This window comes from Centruroides vittatus, unplaced genomic scaffold, assembly GCF_030686945.1.
Source record: "Centruroides vittatus isolate TY-2023 unplaced genomic scaffold, ASM3068694v2 contig_8, whole genome shotgun sequence".
Classification (NCBI taxonomy): Eukaryota; Metazoa; Arthropoda; class Arachnida; order Scorpiones; family Buthidae; genus Centruroides; species Centruroides vittatus.
Window position 1 is genome coordinate 1,005,527 of NW_027122517.1, and position 20,148 is coordinate 1,025,674.

A 20,148-nucleotide genomic window follows, 5' to 3' on the forward strand; every position below is an offset into this window, starting at 1 on the left:
TATTAAAAAGTAAAATATGTAGAAGAAAGAGAGCGAAGTTACCGCGTGGGATATCGTAAATGCGTGTAAATGCGATAAACTCGGGTTTTTAATACAGTATGGTGGCCGTCTATTCAATTTCTACGTATAGCGTCGTTTTAATCCAAAAATTTTTCTCGGTAGACGATCTCGCGGCTTTTTCTGCCGTTGGCGTTGGCGCCGTCCGTAAGACCGTAACCGAAATTAGTCGAAGGAAAAGTTTGTTTACGGCGAAATCGATCGTCGGACCGAAACGTTATTTTCCGATAGAAATATTTCGTAAGGAACCGTTGGACGCGCGTGTTTTTACACACGGGTTGTCGACTAACTCGCGCGCAAACTCCCCGTCCGATTACAAAAACGTTTCCGTTTTCGAGTAAGGCCAACGTCTTTCGAAAGCGCAGTGGATAATCGCGCGGGAACGAATTACTCGCAGGTAAGTAATAACAATAATTACATAAAAATACGAAATTTTTACCTCCTCCCGGCCGGGCGGTGGGCCGCGAATGGTATTATATTCCGTACAAGATACCGTTAAATTACAATCTGTACGCGTGGGCGTGGAGCTATTTCGTCCGTCTTTAATAGGCTATCTACTTTTTCTCCTAACTCGGTGATAATTTTCCAAAAAACAAAACTTTCGATGTTTCGGAATATAACCTTTCGACCACCGACCTTTCGTTGTAGGCTACTTAACCGTCAAAATTAAAACTCGCTTTAAAAACAAATCTTGGAAACTTGGAAATTTCGACCGACTCCGCGCCTACGACTACGTGTTCTTTCTTTGATCTCTTAATTAATTTGGACTGCAAAGCCACTGTCCGATGATTTTCTCTGTCTTAATTTTACATTACCGATTGCCTCGTCTTCTAGAAATTCGCCGGCTCCAATTTAATATTTACGTTTTAAATGATCCGGTCAAAAACTATTTCGGTCAACTTCGGATCCGGCTGCGGATCCCGGAGGAGCGCCGAATCTACTTTCGTTGGGGCCAAAACGTAAACACTAAATTCGAAATAGTTTATATAAAAAATGTCGCCGAGTAAAATTTTCTGACAATTCAGACCACGGTCGAAATCTTTCTTAGCAGTGTTTTTGCCGAAGATAAGCTCGGCGCTTAAAGGCAAAATGTAAGGTAAATACGGGTAAGAAACGCCGAGCTCGTCTTTACCAAAAAAAATTTTGACCGTCGTCCGAATTGTCAAAAAGTTTTTTGCATCTCGCGTGTTTTTGTTTGGATATCGATTTTCTTTGTTTAATAATTGTATTATTACGTCGAGGCTGGGCGACCGAACGCGTCGCCGACCAAATGCGCTGCCAACCGAACGCTTTTGATACGCCGTTTAGAGAAATCGTTATAAAAAGTTTTAATTGGCATAAATTTCGGCTTTTGTAATTCCGAGTAACATTTTGAATAAAATTCTTTTTTTTCCGTGCAATTTTATCTTTATAAGCATAAAATTAAGCCGCAAAACTTAATTAGCACTATGGAAAATTCCCGTGAACTTTGACCTATCTCCCGGAGGTTTGGCCAGTACATCACCCATAACCAGTTTAAAATTTGAGCTTCCTTCACCGAGTAGTTTTTTCTTTACACGCGTCTACCTTGCCGGATAAAGAAGAAAGTACGGCTTTTATGACTATTTTTCACTTTTCGTCGCTCGTATTTCGGCAACCGCTTTATAGAAACTCTGGAAATTTCGCTCGCTACCAAAGAAAACAATCATCTTTCGAACGAGAATTCGGAATTACTTCGGATGTTTGGGGCGGAGAAAGCGACTCCCGAAAACCGCAACTCCGATTCCTTTCTATTTAGTCGATGGGTGAATTTTACTCGGCGGGGAGTGACCGCCGCGATTCTCGATATAAAGGAGATCGCCGATCTTTCGAAACGCTGCAAATCTATTCGCGGACTACGAAGCGTCTAAGTTCCTTCGGTCGCATCTAAATAGAGGAAATACCGCCGCGTCTCGAGAATCTCCCGCCCAAACGACAATAGAAATAAAAAACGCCTTTCGTTAAAATCGGGCCACGGATTACCGAGTTAGGGCTGTTTCACACTGTCACCGACTAGTCCGACCGGTCCGACCCGCCCGAGCCTATAATCGGGCCGACTAGTAGTAAAAGAATTTACACTGAGTACGATTATGTCGGTGGCCGACTCGTAAGGACCAATCGGAACGCGTCTTACAGATCAGAACACTAGCCAATCGTGGTAAGTTTTTCAATTTAAACAGAAAACATGGCCGTCTTTATAAGGTTGTCGTGTGTTCGCGGGCTAACGACACCATTTTAGCACTTTTAATGTCGCTTTCTCTTGTAAATGAAATGTATTATGGTGAATTAAAGTAATTCGTTTTGTTAATATCGATGAGTGCCTGCGTATTTCTTAATAAAGTTGTTCTTAAACGAAGCAAATAGACGGAAATAAAAAATCGTTCGTAACTTTTAAACGGTTGATCGTAAGTAATATTTTTTTAATACCAATCGATTCAGCGTATCAAATTACATTTAGATATGTCTACGTCTATTCGTTAATATGAAGTTTAAGACTATTTTTTTAGCTGGATACCTTTCGCTTTACTCTAACCAATTATTTTTTTCGATGTCGCCTTTATAATCGGCTCGCCGAATATCATAAAGCCACGGATATTTTCTAACTTCGTTTATTAAAGCTTCCGAGAAACTTTACCTTCCGCCATTTTCTAACTTCGGATAAATCTAAACTCTGATTGGTTATAGCTTCGAAGCTCTCATTGGCTGTAGCTCACCGACTGTTCCGACGCGACTACAAATATTTAACTTTTTAAATCTGTCCGACTGGAATGACCAGTTTGTCGACCGACTGCTGTTGCCATGGCAATACGACTAGGAGTCGGACCGGTCGGCCCAGTCGGTCATAGTGTGAAAACAGCCCTTAGCCTCGTTTATCTGCCGACCGCGTGGTTCCGTACGACGTCGCTTCTATTTTCCGGGCCGTTACGTCCGATGACTGACGTAACCAATTCCAATTCTCGAAACGGCTGGCCACTTCTAGCTCGACGGCCGGTGACGGAGAGTTTTAAAGCAGTCGCGCGCCACGAGTCGGTTTACCGTTATTAAGAGAAATTCGTTTCTTTGCCATCGATTCCGGTTAATGAAATATCGCCGAGAGCGCGTGGTCGAGTCAATCTTTAACCGGAGGCCGAGGATTTTCGGTGTTCCCGCAGGCCCGGTGCTCGAGTTCTTTTTCTTTCTGCGCAGATATCAATTTTGTTTTGGCCCAACGAAACCTAACGTTAATTAGCTGTTGTAAAAAACACAAATCTTATATCTGTATAATTATTCATTGATAAATTGCCATCACCGTTTCGTCTTAATCGTTAGACACTGGCAGTGGCTGTGAGCTGACGTGTGACGTAATTTACTATACCGGAGGTGGGCGAGCGAGAGTTCGGTGGGAGCCGAACTGTAGGTTTTGCAAAATGCGCCGCAGCCGCAGTTCTGTACTGTCGCGGCGGATGGTACGGTAAGGCTGGGAAGGATAGCACTTTCGGCGAGAGCCGCGTGTAACTCGAAAAGAGCCGCATTTGCCCAGGCCCGTACTATAACGTAAGTGCGCCGAGGTTACGGATCACAGTTTTAAATGATAATATTGATGTTGCGGCTACATAAAATTTAAAAACTATTGGATACAAATAGTAAACCCTACCGACATTCTTTCGGTAGCTATTTCTTCGCGGGCCCAATAACATATACGCTGCCCAATTTCGGTAAATATTTTAACTTTAACGTAACGAGAAGAAAGAAATCTCGTAAAATCCGGAATCGGACAATTAATTAATGCTAGAATATGGGATTTCCACCGCACGTTTTGTTTCCAGATGCGGGTTAGAATACGTGCCGCGTTCTTGGGCTAGCGAGTGTTCCACAAATCGTTGCAACCGTAAACGAGTCTATGCGTTAGGTAACTCGAAATATCGCGGCAGTTCAGATTGCAAAAACGAGTAAAAGTAAAGAGGCCTTCATCCCGGTAAGATAACTTATTTTTCAACTGTAATTGAAGAAGTTTTATTTTTCTCGACGTGATTTTTTCAGCCGTATTTAAGGAGATTTTTCTTTGCCGATGTGTTCCTTTAACTGCACCATCCAGCTCCGCAAAACTTCTAGCTTTTTCTTCGACAATTCTCCGACTGGCCATCGAGTGTCGGGCGCGTATCGAATTAGTCGGCCAAAGCCCGAAGTAGTCGTAAATTCTCTCGTATTTCGGACTTTGGCCAGGCGATTCGGCCAAAGCTAGAAGTGGCCAGCCATTTCGCCAATTGGCTAGACATCGGGCACTGGCCGTAAGATGTAAATAAGAAGGAAAAGTATTGGAATCGTGTGAATTTTTCTTTCTTTTCTTTTCTTTTTTTTGCAAATCTCCACAGTTTGAGACCTACTGAACACAAAAAGTAAAAAAAAGGGGAAAGTTCCGTTGATACGTAATGTACAGTACGAGTACATGTACTGTACGTGTGTTGGCATCTATTTCGTTTAATATCTCGGGATGAGGTAAAGATTAAAAACGAAATTTGGCACGGTAGTTTGTGTATAAGGGACATCGATGCTATTAAATTTTGGTGGTTAAAGTTCGAGGAAGTGCGGGGATAATGGAGTGTGACGTGCCACATCTCGAGAGGCATCGGATTTAATGAAGGTGTTCTTCGTTATTAACATTTACAATTTTGTACGAAACTCATCTCGACCCTCAAAATTAAGCTATTGCCATTTTATAACAGTTAATAATATAAAAAATTTTCAAAGTATGATATCGTAACAGATGGAGCCTTACGCCATCTGTTGCCTCATAAATACCTCAGTTTAAACAAACACATTACGAAATAAATGATTTAGTAGAAAATAAAAATAACATTATTTCTTAAATTTCTGCATTCCAACAGATGAAAGGAATTATATTACCAAAAATACAAGGCGTTATTTAAAAATAAGTTATCATCTTAAATAAGTAAAGTGTTAATCGAGGAGAAAAGAAGATATTTTCTTCTATTGTCGTAACGAATCGAAGCTTATTATTGAAATAGTTAAAATAGAAAGAAAACAGCGGAAAATTCGTTCGAGGACGGGGGAAATGCGGCCCGTTTTGCCATTTTTTGAACAAATGAAATACGCAAAACGTTTCTTTCTTAATAAAATTCGTTCTTATAGATTTTACTTTTTGTTAGTAAACATAACATTAACAATTTTTTTTTTGTTTTATAATAATTATTGTTGAAGTATCTGTATAGTTAATGTGGGTATAGAGTGGATCGGGCAAAAATGCCTAACATTTTGCTTAAGAAAGAAATTATAGCAATAATTTGGGTTTTGGGGGCCTCTAGCGAAAATATCATATTGTTGACTATGTTTTTCAAATAAAACTTTGAAGTATATGAAAAATAATTGTATGTTGTGTTTGCAATGACGACTTTTTCACTGTCCGGCATTTTAGGCATCTCACCCCAAGTATCCGGGTGAAATGCCAAATGCCATTGGGGTAAAAACAAAACAAATATAATTGTAAAATTAATTTTCGAATATCTTAACCAAATTTAATTTATTGCGTATGTAGTACAAAGTACTTTATAGTAAGTGTAACAGCGCAGAATATAAGTACTGTCAAGTTCCCGCCCGTTCTAACGCGCTCTATGGCTAGCTGAAAGCTTTCTTTAGTCCGGGAACCTTTTTGAGAAGTCCTTATATAATTTTTACGCATCCTGCAATAAAACGAGAAAACAAAAATCTATTAAAAACAGGCGTGTTATCCCAAGAAAAATGCGACATCTTTCCCATTTGTCCGGGTAAGATGCCTAGCGGAGTGACGTGTTCTAGCGTGGCCGATGGGGATGGGCGGTAACTCACGATGGAAACCTTAGAACCTTAACTACATCGCGCATTAATTGTTTTTCGCAATTTTTAATAAATTCTATTTTAACTTTTAGTTTCAAAATGACTCTAGAAACATTTCGCAACAAAAACGTGGTTCTTATCTCGCTTTTATTCTTCTCGGATGTAGAAAATGTAACGGTAGCCAACTACGGTTTTCCGCACTCGATATTGGCCCAACGATCCGTCGCACAAACACGTGACAGTATCTGACGTCACCGTTTGAAAATAACAAAATTTAGGCATCGTCCCCCGCTTACCATTTTATCCCGAATCACTATAATTGTTAAAAAGAGGGTGGAAATCGGGTGTTCGTGGACATTTCTTTAATTGTCCAATAAATAAATAAACTATTTATTCGGATTCCGTTTCGACGTAATAACGGTATCCGAAGTTTTTCCGATAATTTTCACTATTAAATCAAACGGAGATCGGCTCAATAGCTGCCATCCGAGTTGGAGTATGCCCGACAAGCATTACGTCTCGGCCGCCATCTTAGATTTCGAATGGTCGGGTGGGAACTGGCCGTTTTCTTGTAAATTTGGCCAAAGCGCGATTACTTTTATTTATAAAAAAGGCAATAAATTTCACTTTTTCGACTACCGTCCAATTATAATAATAAATACTACGAGTAAGATTTTCGACAAATTATCTTAACGTATACTATCGATGGTGTGTTTCCCAAACAAACACAATTTTGTACGTCGGATGTTCCTATGTTCCTCCCAATGGGAAAAAGCAAGCAAATTATTCCTCTTCCGCCAAAGGTCGGACTCGACTCCGGATTGCTCGGCCGTACGTTAAAGTCGAGTTTAAGTGGCGGCGCGTAGCCCGGATACGCCGTCTGGTGGCGGGTTACCGGTCACGCCAGCCACCACTCAAACCCGGCTCTACGTTCGGGCCGGTCTTTCGAGAAATTAAACAGTCGTCGGTCTTTCTAAGCCGCGGCCAAACAATTGGCGCCTCTTCCTTCTTACGGCGGTGACATTACGGCGGTTCTGCACTAAATCTTGCCAAAGTCGGAGAAAGTCGGAAGTGACGCGGCAAAAAGAATTTGCCGCGCCACTCCCGACTTACGTCGGGCTAAAAGTGACAAAATTCTTCGAAACGATTTCCCCATCTTTCTTGTCGAACGGGTCGGCGGCCGGGGCCGAAGATTGGGTATAGAAAAAGAAGAGACTACCGGTCCGAGTCTGAAAAGTGAGTACGGTTTTGGTTCTGTCGCACTCTTTTAACCGCAATTTCTATTGGTCGGGACGTCCGCCGTTTTCCTCCCGTTGCCGAGACGATATTTACCGATGGCGCCGGTAAGTGGATGGGAAACGGACGGCCCGTTCGAAAAGGTTCCCTCCGATTCACGGACGGCTGTGGGAAAACGTCCGCAGAGGCGTCTTTTACCTTTCTGTCTAGGGAGATTTTGGGAAAATTACCCGCCTCCGCCCGGGAAAATAGAAGAATAAACTGCCGCCAATTCGGCAAGCTCTAAAAACGCCGGGTCGGAACGCCGATGTTCCCTACATAAGCGCCATATTGGTTCTTGGGTTATAAGGTGGCGATGTAGATTTCCTGCCCGGTAGGTTCCTTCCAGTTTCAGCCGCGGAATTTTCCAAATAGAGTATCTTTTTGTTCGGAGGCCATTGCCACATTTGCTGCCGGGCTTTAACTGATTAGGTTTCAAAATAAAAAACTATGCCCCTGGTTGGTACGATACGGCACCGGAATAAATTCATTTAGTTTGGAAATGCAAAATTTCGGAAGAACATTGGAGATACTTCTTAAAATTAGAATATACGGTAGAGAGTCATTAATCCGAATCAATTGGGAATGGGGTTGTTCGGATAACTGATTTTCCGGATAACCGATTGTGTACGAAAAAATATATTAACCTGTCCGATGTTGAAATTTTTCTCCGTTGCGTGTCGCTTCGCGTTCAATTTTCGTCGATTTAAATAAAGCCTAACGAAAATTTTTATAATAATAATCGAGGCTTTTTTTTTTTAACTCTTTCCGCCCTGTGGGCACTAAAAGGGCCTCTTTTTAGAAGGCCCATTATGGGTTCGGCCAGGCCCACAATGGGGCGACCGGGTGGTGAGGGACGGGGCCCGACATATCCGAACGGACCACCCCCCGAAAAATACCTGGGATTTTCGACCCGTTCAAATTCGATCCCGGGTCCCCCAGAGCGGTAGGCTGCCACCTTGACCGCTCGGCCATCCGGCCTAATAATCGAGGCTATCGTATCGTTAAAAATTATTTCTTCATTTTGTACAAACAAAATAAATATATTGAAGAATATAAAAACATGAAAATTATACTTTAGAAGTAAATCTAGTATCAAAAACGTTCGATTCGGCACGACACAGTCCGACTGAAACTCGTTCGGATAACCGGAGATTCGGATAACCGGACGTTCGGATAACCAGGGTTCGGATTAACGACTCTCTACTGTATTTAGTTTTCTATATTCGCGTGCATTTTTACATTACGCAAACTGCTAACGGGAGCCTCGGAAGTTAAATTTTAAAGTATGTTTTCGGTCTCCAGACAACATATTCATGAACAGATTCATTGTATAATATTTGTCTTGAGGACCGAATAATTGTTATTCATTTAAAACATTTAATTTGTTACAAATCTCACACAGTAGAAATCTTCACAAATAATTAATAAATAATAATAGTAATTTAATTAATATAAATAAGATGTTTTTGAAAAATAATTGATTAATGAATATTTATTATAATAATATTATCAGAGTCGATAGATATACTGGACATTGCGCTGCCAATAGCTCTAATGCTACGATACTGGCGTAATAAATATTTCTGCCGCTGGTAAAAGGAAGTTGTCGGTCGACCGAGTCCCGGCCCTTTCCAACTATTTCGGGTGGAAGGTCTGCGGTGGGAAGAAAATTAACTTCCGAAATATTTGGCAAAACTACTGGGTTTACCTCCCGTCCACCCTGGTCGATCGGAAGGTGGTAAGTGTGGAGTGTGTACTAATTTGGAGCAATAAGGTCGAGTACATTATCAAACAATAAAATAAATGTCACCTCAGGACGAAAAATCTTGAAGGCAGCATTTCTTCTTCGATAATTTACGATGAAAATTTATTATCAAACGATTCTAATAAATCTAGTTCCTCGGTATATAATCATTACTTAAACCATTACTTACATTAACTTTTAAATCATTATTCTCATTGTTTTGTCAGCGAAAACGCAGAAAAATCTTTTACCTTTGGCTGACGAATTTTTACAATTTAGTGCTAAACACCAAACCATTAAAAAAAAATAGATAACGAGAAATCCAAACAATCATCGAGATGGAAAAAACAAATAACCAAATTCGCTCTAGAAACACCCTACACGCAACTCAAAAGAACCAATATGGCGACTGCCACATTACATTTTACTTAAAGACCCGGTCTTCAAGAAAAAATAAATTGTAGCCAAATTTGTGATATACGCGATAAAAGATTTTCGTTCTCGTACAGTTTGACCATACGTATGGAAGTGCTCTTATAGAAAGAGTTCTTTCGAAAAAGAACGAGTTGGGAATAAAGAATTCGAAAACAGCCGTAACAAAACGTTTCTTTTTCGCCACTCGCTAATTACAACTGACTTTACAGGAATATCGTTTCCCACGAAAATATTTTAAAGTTATTTTTCTACACGTGGAAAGTAACGCCGCTCTGATACGGGACGATGTCTCCGCGTCGGACGACGCATCCGCTTTTAAGTACTTTCCCAGATGTTATGTATACATAGCGAGGGAAAGTATTGGAATCGCGTCCAATTTGACCCTTCGAATTTTACGCAAATCTTCACGTTTTCAGACCTTTAGAACCTAAAAAAGTCAAAAAACATTCCGTGGATGTGTGTGTCTGTGTATTGGCGTCTATTTTGTTTCATATCTCAGGATGGGGCGAAGATTGAGAAACTAAATTCTGCACGGCAGCTTGTGTATAAGGGGCATTTATACTATTAAATTTTGGTGGTGAAAGGTCGAGAGGGTGAGGAGACAGAGTTCGTGTGTCATAACTCGAGAAGAGTAAGATTTAATGACGATTTTACTGGTTATTAACATTTACGCTTTTTTTTTTTACAAAACTCACCCCTGCCCTCAAAATTAATCGCTTTGCTATTTGTATGAGTAAAAACTTCCATACCTTGAAAGCTTTTTGAGATATAGCTTCTGTCCTCTTAATCTCTCTCCAAGCAGTGATCCGATTTTCTTAAAAATTTCTGAGTACATTTCCCCGTAATACAGAAGCCTCTCTGCAAAATTTCAGGAATTTTTGACAAAAAACACAGGAGTTAAGTTCCAAATTTGGTGAACAAAATCGTGTACTATATACGCACACAAACTTCCGTACAATTTTTTTTTTTTGCATTCCTCGATGTTACGAGATCCCCGGAATTCAAAAATGGACGGCTACTTTTTGACCGATCGCCATATTTCCTCCCTGCTGTATATAAGAGACGAAAAAAAAATTATTAATTAAATCTTATACCGATCCCGAAACTACTAATTTTGAAGAGTACTGTGAGATCCGCCTGGGTGGTGACCGAGTTTATTTATTAAAACCGTCCACCGCTTACTGGGCTCCGAGTGCGAGTCGGCCTCTCCGAGTAGGATGGCTTCCTTAAGATCAATTTTATTTTATCAGAGGTTCGCGAAAACCCCCGAATGACGTTTTCTCCCGACACCAGTTAACCTTTAGATTTAGCGGGTTAACGCGCCTTTAAACCTCGCGGAATAACGAGCGGGAGAAACGCGAGCAAATTTGGAAAGGTGCTGGAAGGATTTGAGTCAATGATGAGTCCATTTAAGAATAACAAAATAATATTTAATAATTGTATAAATTGAAGGTACAATAAATGATTCAAATTAAAGCTGTCTTAACTCTAGATTCTAACCGCGTGAGAGAGAGAGTTTAACATAAATTTCCCGAGTACGACATACTACCTTGACACTTGGCAGACTCGACATTGACTCGCAATTCAGTCTTCTAGGAAAAAGTTTATTTCTATTCGTTCTTACGGTTCTCTTCTCTTTCACAAAATATAAGTCTTGACTCTCTTACTAGGAGGTATTTCTATTTAGAACAGGAATTGTATCATATCTAATCTATGTGGAGAACCCAATTTGACTTTCTCTCGCGAGGAAGGTGTAGAGCGAACTCCCAAACGAGCTTCGTGGAGAACACCTCGTTACTCCTTTCTCTGCCGAGGTTCCCGGGGGACTCCTATTTATATTTGAGGACCAACCCTTGTTTTTACTTCGAAAGCTATGGATGGACTCCCGGATTTGGGCGCGTATTTCGATAATATCCTTACAGTTTACCCAATCAAATCCTTTCAATCTTACATCATTTGGGGAATAAACAAAGGGGTAAAACTGCTCGACGTCAACGTGACAAAGTGATGATAAACGATGTTTAAATCGGAAACTAACTTCTTTTTTGACGGAAGGGGGGTGAACAATCCCTTTCTTAAATCTAGGTAATTTAAAGTGTTTAAATTCCTTATAAAGTGATCCAATACAACATATAAGTTTGTCCATCACTCTAAGGTACACAGGTTTTAAATTTATCACATCTTTATACTAAATGTAACAGTTTACAGCAAAAAGGGGGGTGAAGCGACGAGCAAATGTTTTATCAGTTATTACATCAATTTAGGTTGTTACTTCCTTCTACCGACTGCGTAGTTGTCAGATAAAATAATTAACAAAATTTTAATAATAATTTTAACAAGATATATAAATTTTTTAATTTAATTTTTAAAAATCAAAAAAGGGGAAAGGGGGGCTTCCGGTCCTCACAGTACAGTAGTTTGAAAATATTTACGCAAATCGACCGGAACAACGGGCTTGCGCGTTACCTGGAAGGTTTAGGATTAAATAGCGGCTTGAGAACATACATAAAGTTCCTAAACGTATTTACATACAAAGAAAGAAGAATTAAGCGTTTGGAAAAAGTTTTGATGCCGCGACAAAAATAGCTGGCGATATAAACTCTAATTAAGTTAGCAAAAAATATTCCAACTAACGGAGTTTGCGGAATAGGATATGGCCATAAAATCGGTGAAAATATATATCGAATGCGATCCCGCTGTTTTCTTTCTAAACAAAATAAATGGCTAGTAACTTCGGTGACAGTTCGACAAAGTACATTACGAACGAAGCAAATCGAACGTGATTGTAGAATTAGATGTAATGAATACAATATACTTATCCGCAATTTTAAATGCTCCGGTATCGATAACGTTATCGAGTTATCGGTGCTTGCGCGCAACTGGGTATATAATATAAATTCGTTTAGAAAATTATATTTCTAACAATTCGTATGTAATTAGTAATATCATTCGATACGAAGTTATCGCTATAAGACCGAAATGTCGAGTTGCGATGACATTTAATAAAAATAAGCTTAATTATAGGACCGAGTAACGAAAGGAAACTGATGATGAACACGAGCGTATTTTAAAGCGCATCCATATATTTAATAAGGATTTGGAAAAATTTCATGCTGTAGTAAATATCCAAACAAATGATAATATTATTTATTTTTATTTATTTACTTATTACGAGGAAATCCCGCACGTACGGGTATACAACATAATATTATAATCGACCAATAACGATTCCAACACAAAGTATAATAATGTTAATAATTCAGCGCAGAATAATAAGTCTGTTTGAAAAAATACAGTAATAATAACATTAATAAATAACAACAACAACAACAATAATCACAGGAAAAAAAAATGTACAAAATACACAAAAGTGGCAGCGAATAGTCGGCGCGAACTAAAGTTCTAAAAACAAGAAATCTTAACGTAGAAAACCAAATAGGCTTTTTCTCACAGAAAGAAAATTAATGAAACTAATAATATTAAAATATCAACAATAAGGGAAATCTGTAATTTAAAGGATGGCCTTTCGAACACATCAAAAGTGGAATACTTACGTAACAGGTTTCGTCAAACATATACGTAGAATATTCAATTTCCTATAGCTTAACTTATAAAGCGGTGTTTTCCGACCGTGTGACGAAATATTAAAATCGAAGGTTAAACCACGAGACTAAGCGTGTTTACCGAGTCGACTCGAGTAAAATATAAATGGAATATTGTTTACAAATAAACGTTTACGTATTTGTTAAAATTGAAAACGAATATTACGAATGTATAGGCCTATCATTTTATTTTGTAATCTACGTAAGCTTTCGATCTTCCCGGAGAAGTGTCGCGAATTCCGTCACACTTCGTTGGTGTCACGTCTCCAGAAAAGTCGCAAAACGTTGCTATACGGTAATCTCGTCTCTAGTTTTATTTTATTTTATACCGCTTTCCCCCCTCGGTCCGAGCTCGTCGAAACAATGTTAAATTTTCTTCGATTCTACGCATTTTTAACTTACGTTTTCCACGATTTTATATATATTCTGCTTGGTTGGCAAAAAGAAAAATTACCGACTACTGTTTGGATTATTCTATTAATTGCTATATTGTTTTGTTGCACGATTGTTTTCTTTTACAATACGTGTATTTAAGAAATTTTTGTTTCTTTAGTAATAATGCAATATTTTAAGCGTATTAAATATTCAAAATTTCAAATTAACTTATATCTTCTATTTATATAAACGAGGATGCTTGTTTGTTTGTTCACTATATGGTCTAGGAGCGTACTCCTAGGCCGTTCGACCAATTGCTACGAAACTCGGCAGTTACGTTTAAGAACTTCTGACTTAGATAATGTCGTAAAACCCACCCCAAAATATCTTTTGGATTTCTGTAAATCAATTAATTTCTCTGTATTCGAGTCGCTAATTTACACGTAGCGCCATCTGTTGGCAAAGAATTAATTAAATAATAAACATAATATAATTCTTATGAAAAAGAATATAATTTTAAAAACTTTATATTATATTCCCTTAATTACCACGACAGGTAGGCGCGTAAGACTCGCCCGCGTGGAATGGAATGTGAAAAGTCTATAATAAGTAGGCCTATATAAGTGTGACCGGAGACTCGGCACGTCTTTAGCGCCTTGTCAGAACTGACACGTCTGTGTCTTCTAGGCTAGACACAGAAACCTCGATGGCCGCAAATTCTGGATTCGCGATGGAGGAGGATCGAGAGACGGCTCGGAAGTGAATCACTCGGATACGTCGTTAACGACTGAAATAACCGATTTATAGCGTGGTTATAAACTCCGTATCGTATCCGTATGTCCGTACCGTATTCCGTAAGAAAAGTTTGGATCGATCAAACTTTTACGGCAGGGATATGCAGAATTGACCAACTGCGCATGCGGTAGGTCGCCGTCAGTAGATATACAATCGGAAGTTCTGCCGGAAGCAACCGACGAAACTTTCACAAATTGGTTAAAACGTAACTTTTGCCCGAAAATGCTGCTTCTGAATAATATAAAATTTTAAGATAAGAATTACTTTAGTCATAAAAAAGTAGAAAAATAATAAAATGAATAAATAATTATAGTGTTAGATCTGGCAGTAACTACCGATGATTTTGCGCATGCTCACGATGGACTACTTTGTAAATCGTAAAAAAGTTTGTTCCTTTACGGATACGGAAAAGGCCTTACGGTAGTTTATAACTATTGCTATAGATATCCAGTGTAGCAAACATTTACGAATACGGATACGGTTACGTTACGGAGTTTATAACTCTACCCTTAATTTAACAAAAAGGAATACATAGCTCTGTCTTATCGAATAACGGTCGAGAGAGAGAGTTTACGAGAAACCGCGAGTACAAGAACAGGAAAATCTCAACCGCTCCCGGATTCCATCCCCACCGAACGACCGGCCGAACGAACTCGAATCGTCGATCCCGAAGTCCGCGCAATCTAGTGCATCTAGGTATATATATACCTAGATGCACTAGATTGCGCGGACTTCGGGATCGACGATTCGAGTTCGTTCGGCCGGTCGTTCGGTGGGGATGGAATCCGGGAGCGGTTGAGATTTTCCTGTTCTTGGATTTCGGTCGAGGAAGCGATGGAGAACTGGAGGATCTAATAATCCGGGGAGTTCGACGGTGTTCACTAAAGAAACGCGAGAGAACAAGTTCCGGGTAGCCTGGACGACGAGAAACCTTTACGGGACACTTTTTGTCGATGCGTTCGCGAACTCTCGACGATCCTTTGTCCTCGAGTTACTCCTTTTTTATACTCCAAATCACGTTACATTTCTTACCGATAGTGAATTTTTTGTTTTAGTTCCCAGTGACACATTCCGAGTTCCCTGGGAAAGGAAACGACTCCCGGGGAGAGAAATGCACTCATCCCCGGTAATAAAAATGGAAAAAGTTTTTTTTCTGAGATTTAAATAAATCTCCTTTTCGAGACGAAAAATGAAATTTCATTCGAACATTTCGTCCAATCCGATCTCTCACATAAGTATTTAATTTTCCGTATCTAGCGACTCGGGTTTTTTCATTTCTGAACGGTACTTTCTTAATTCTAATAGGTGCCCTCCAGTAGCGAAGTGCATAAAAGCACCGAACTACGGTAGTTAATTAGTCGTGGGTTTTCCCGGAACGTGAAGTTTTCCCGGTTTTCTCCAAGTTAGTAACGCGTACATAGGAGCCAGCTTTACACGAAAATCTTCCCAGGAAATATCCTCCTTGGCAGATCGCTCACGCGTCTCTTTACCTTTAACCAAATAAACCAAACTTATTCTAACCACAGATTATTTATTGCGTCATCGCAACAATGCCGGGCTGCAACTTTTCGTCACAATGTTCTCGACACTTTTAATCATAGGGTGCCCCTGCCCCTGTACATCATACTATTCCTGTTAGCAACAGAGTCGTGTCGGTCATCTATCTAACTCCATTCGAGGAAACATTTTGAATCGAAGTAAAATTACTTTTATTCCAGACCGGAAATTTCCGTATAGTTAATCTGGGTCTACTGTCCTTAAGCTTTCCATACCTGCTCTCAATTTTTATCTATCTTACTCCATTCTCGAGATTAAGGAAACAGGCAGACGGACAGACATCGGGACAGTCGGAGTTTGTCTACTAATTTTTCAAATTGCAGCCCAATAATTTTTCTATAAACGCAATATTTACGAGTACATACTTCCCACGTAGTTTATACAATCCGTTGCCAAAATTTAAACTATGTAATCACATAGAAGAAATTATTATGGCATTTTTATAGGATTTTTTTTAGTTAAACAAGTTTTATACGAAATCTTTCGAAGGTTAATGTTAGCGACTTCGATCACGTACGGTACGTGGCTAGCACTACCCGATGGCCCGGCAAGTGACCGAAGTTCCTAATACGGATCACTTTACAAATATTAATAGTAGACCGGTACGAAGTAGTAGTCGTTGACCATCCTGTCTTCCGGGAGGTCAACGACTACTTTTGGTCGAATTACTTAAACCCCCTTCCGCGACATCCCTTCTCTCTATCGGACCAGCGGTACGGGGGCATTCGAATCGGAAAATTACGTAATACGACGTTACCGGCTGCACAAAATACGTTTTAAGCGGTTTTCCGGGGTGTCGAGTTTAAATATTTAGTTCATCTTTCGCCAAATTTGATCGGTTAGCGGATTACCGTCCGATATTCGGCTGCGAACGGTACAGTTTCTTAGAGTGAACGTTAGAAAATGTTACGATATCTGAGAAATTTATTACAGTATTTAATTTAAATTCCCGTCTACTCGACCAACGAAATCGTGCCATTTCGTACCATCCGAGTATGGCAATGGTAGGCCGAAATAACCAAAATCTTTATACGGTTTTTGTTTTAACGTTTGTTATATTATAGTATTTGATTTATGTAACTACCAAGGTTATCTTACCTAAAAGTTTTTCACACCGAGTGACCGACGTAACGCATTTTAGAAATTGTTTATTCCTCTGCTGTGCACAATTTAAAGAATTTTAAAATGTGTTTGATTAGTCACTCGGTGGGATAAATTCTTACGTAAGATAACCTTTACAGTTATATAAATCAAATACTATAATTTAATAAAACAGAAAGGTTAGAAGTAGGAAATGATCTATTAGATTAATTTGTACTTCTAATCTTAATCTTTGGCGTTGTTATTTTTTGCCCGAGCCATCTGCCAGTTTGTTATAATAAACACGTTTTTCGCATCGTGGTTAAAATAACATCAGACTTACGAATTTACAGAAAAATTATTTTCTACCAATTTATTATTAATGAAAGAAGTTAAACCAGGGTAAACTCGTAGTTTAAATTTTGATTTATAGAAATATATTTTTACTAGCAAATGAGCCCGGCGTTGCTCCCACCAACGATTTGGACGATTTGGTAAATATTGTACATTTGAAAATTAAGTTATTGCTATCAAAAACAAAAAATCGCGTGTAAAATAGTACAATAGAAGCCGTTCTTCGGGTTAAGTCTTAATCGTCTCCCTCTCCCCCGCGGGGGAATTTCCAAAAGTCCCTTCTTAGTGTGCATTTTCACGACGTACCGTCACTGTGTACCAAATTTCACCTCTTTAGGTTCGGCGGTTTGCTCCGAGCGATGTTGAATCAGTCAAAACATGTAATTTTATATATATAGATAAATAAAAATTTCGATTTAAATAGAAGAAATTACAGGTTTGTTCAGATCCGTATCCGCGGGGGATAAAAGGGAGAAGCGCCGGTACGGCTACGTACGATACGTTGGCCAGGTAAAGGTAGACTACCGTCGCTTACCTTTACGCCGAAACCGTAGCCAACGGACCCAGTTTCGACGGTAGTTTTTCCCTCTCCCCGCACGGCCACGGAACCGGCTTCTTTCCTAATTTTGCCTTTCCGCCTGCCTCTACGCCGATTATTCCGCTAGAGGCGCTACGGCCGGTCGTTCCGAATCGGCGCAGTAGACGTTTTCGGCCGAGCGCCTCCGCTCGGCCGGCCACCGGCTCAGACGTGGGATCCGGAGGAGCGGCGGTATCCAGGTAAGGCCTCGGGCTTTCCTCGCCTTCTTAAAAGTAACGGTCGGGTGGACGGCCCGAATCCCCCACCCGGCGTCCGTTCCCGCGAAGATTCTCTCGTCCGACGGAATTACTTTCTTTTCCGGAGGTCAAACTGTTTTGACCCCGTCTTTTAACGTTCGCCGGCAGGCGCCGTCGGAAGCCAAAACCGGAAGTACGGGACCGTTTTCTGTCCTTTTCCTTTCGGCCACCGGCGGGTGCGAACCAACCCGGACGTTTTCTTTCGAACGGGAAAATTATCCTGAACGGGACCGGTTTCGTCCCTTCGGCTTACGTATTGGACCGGCCCGGGGGGTGATAAAACACCCGAACCCGGGCCTCGTAAATGGCCTTTTTCTCCCGCCAAATACCGAGCGGTAGCCCGCGTACCGAGACGCTCCGTTCTCCGGGGGGGCGGAAGAAAGAGAAAAGCGGAACGGGCGCCTTTAACGGAAATTAATATTAAATAAATAAAGTCGACCGCAGTTAAATAGCGGAGAAGACTCGGCTGCCGCTACCGACGACTTCTCTAATTTCGTAAGCGACTAATCGCCCAAATCGCCCGGAGATGGACTTTAAAAGAGGCTAATTAATACGGACCGGAAGTGAGGGATATTGGAAACGGCTCCGAGTCCGGGACGTTTTTCTTCCGACCGAAAGTACAGTTTACAAAAGAGAATATCCGGACCCTTTCTCCTTAATTTTTAAAATTTGCCAATCGTCATTCGTTTCTTTACTATTGTTTTACTCTTTCTTACTGGCCGCCAACGCATCCCTTTTGTCGTCGGAGAGAAACCCACCAACTATTTCGGGTGCTGGCAAACGATTTTACCCGGGCAAATAGTGTAAAAACCGGGTTCTTCCCGGCAAAAGGCTTAATTCTACGTCAGAGAAACCGGAGACGACGTCCCAGTCCCGTGGCCGGACGGCACGACAGTCCGTGTGGTATTTGCGCAGGGCCGTGCGGTAGATTTTCTCGGTATGATGCGAGTCTCGGAAATGCTGCGTATGCCGCCCTCTCGCGATGTATCATCGCGCGGCACGGCCCCGAATTTCCGTCTCGGTTTAAACGCCATTAATGGAAATTTAACGGCGTCGACGATTGCAGAAATTCCGAGCGTCCCGTAGGCCGCGGCCGGTTTCCGTTTCTAACCCGATCTTCCGTTGAGTATTTAAAGTCTCCGCCGTGCCCGGGCCGGTTTGATTTAAAACTTCCGTTTGTTCGCCCGAGATTTTGCGAAATGCGATCGGAACGCGCCGACATACGGGAGCATTTCTTTGGTAAATTACGGTGCGCGCTCGCCCGCCCGTGCGGAAGACCGGAGCGTAAATCCTTGGGCGGGAGGAAGAAGGAGCCGGATAATTTTCCGCCGCACCGGAAGGGCACTTCCGCATTACCGGGAAAAATGATTTAAGCAGTTTACGTAGACGGAGGGGAGAGTCCCGGTTTGGACTTCCGAGAAAAGACCGGGTGGAGAGAAAGGGTTTAATCCCCTCCGTTTTCTCGGAACGGCGGCAGAAAATATCTCGTTGGGGTTTTCCTACAAAGGCCGAAACGTCTCCGGACGACTCTTTCCGGCGGTTCCTGCTCGACGTTACTAGAGGAATGCGGTAATTCTTGTTTCGGCACCTCGTCCATTATTTGGTTACGGCTCCGGAGGCGTAGTCTTTACCGCGGGAGTTATCGTCTGCCCACTCCGGTGGAAAAGTCTAATAATTAAGCGTTTAATAATTCCGTAAAGAGGCGAAACGGGCGACATTTAATTCCGCTTTCGAGAAATTCGACGGAAGACCGACGGCAATTTAGCGCCGAGCTTCCGTTGCCATCGGGACCCACACTTACCTCCTGCCGATCGACGAGGGTGGACGGGAGGTAAACCCGGTAGTTTTGCCAACGATTTCCGGAAGTTAATTTCCTTCCCACCGCCGACCTTCCCCCGTAATAGTCGAAAAGGGCCGAGACTCGGTCGACCGACAACTTCCTTTTACCCGGCGCTTTTCTAAATATTAAAATTACGCGTTTACTCGCATTCCCGGTTAAGTTTATTCGTTACGTCACGCTGGACCAAGTACGAAATCTACCGACCGGTTTCTCGGGGAAGTACGGCGCCCCGGCGTAATGTTAACGTAAATAAAATATTTAGCTCGATAAACTGCCGGTCGAGGCAAAAAAGTCACCATCGAGTACCGGAGACAAAAATACAATCGCAAAGTAGACTTTATTCGGGTCTTTGCCACGTCTTTTTAATT

At 41.0% G+C, this 20,148-nt stretch overlaps 1 protein-coding gene across 1 annotated transcript in view; it reads left to right on the forward strand.

Moving 5' to 3' along the window:
• The first annotated feature begins 435 nt into the window (after nucleotides 1-435).
• LOC136981998 (major facilitator superfamily domain-containing protein 6-like) overlaps nucleotides 436-20,148 on the forward strand; it is a 34,653-nt gene continuing 14,940 nt past the window's right edge. Inside the window, 1 exon segment of the mRNA XM_067278430.1 lies at nucleotides 436-454. The gene's annotated coding sequence lies outside the window, so the exon portion shown is untranslated.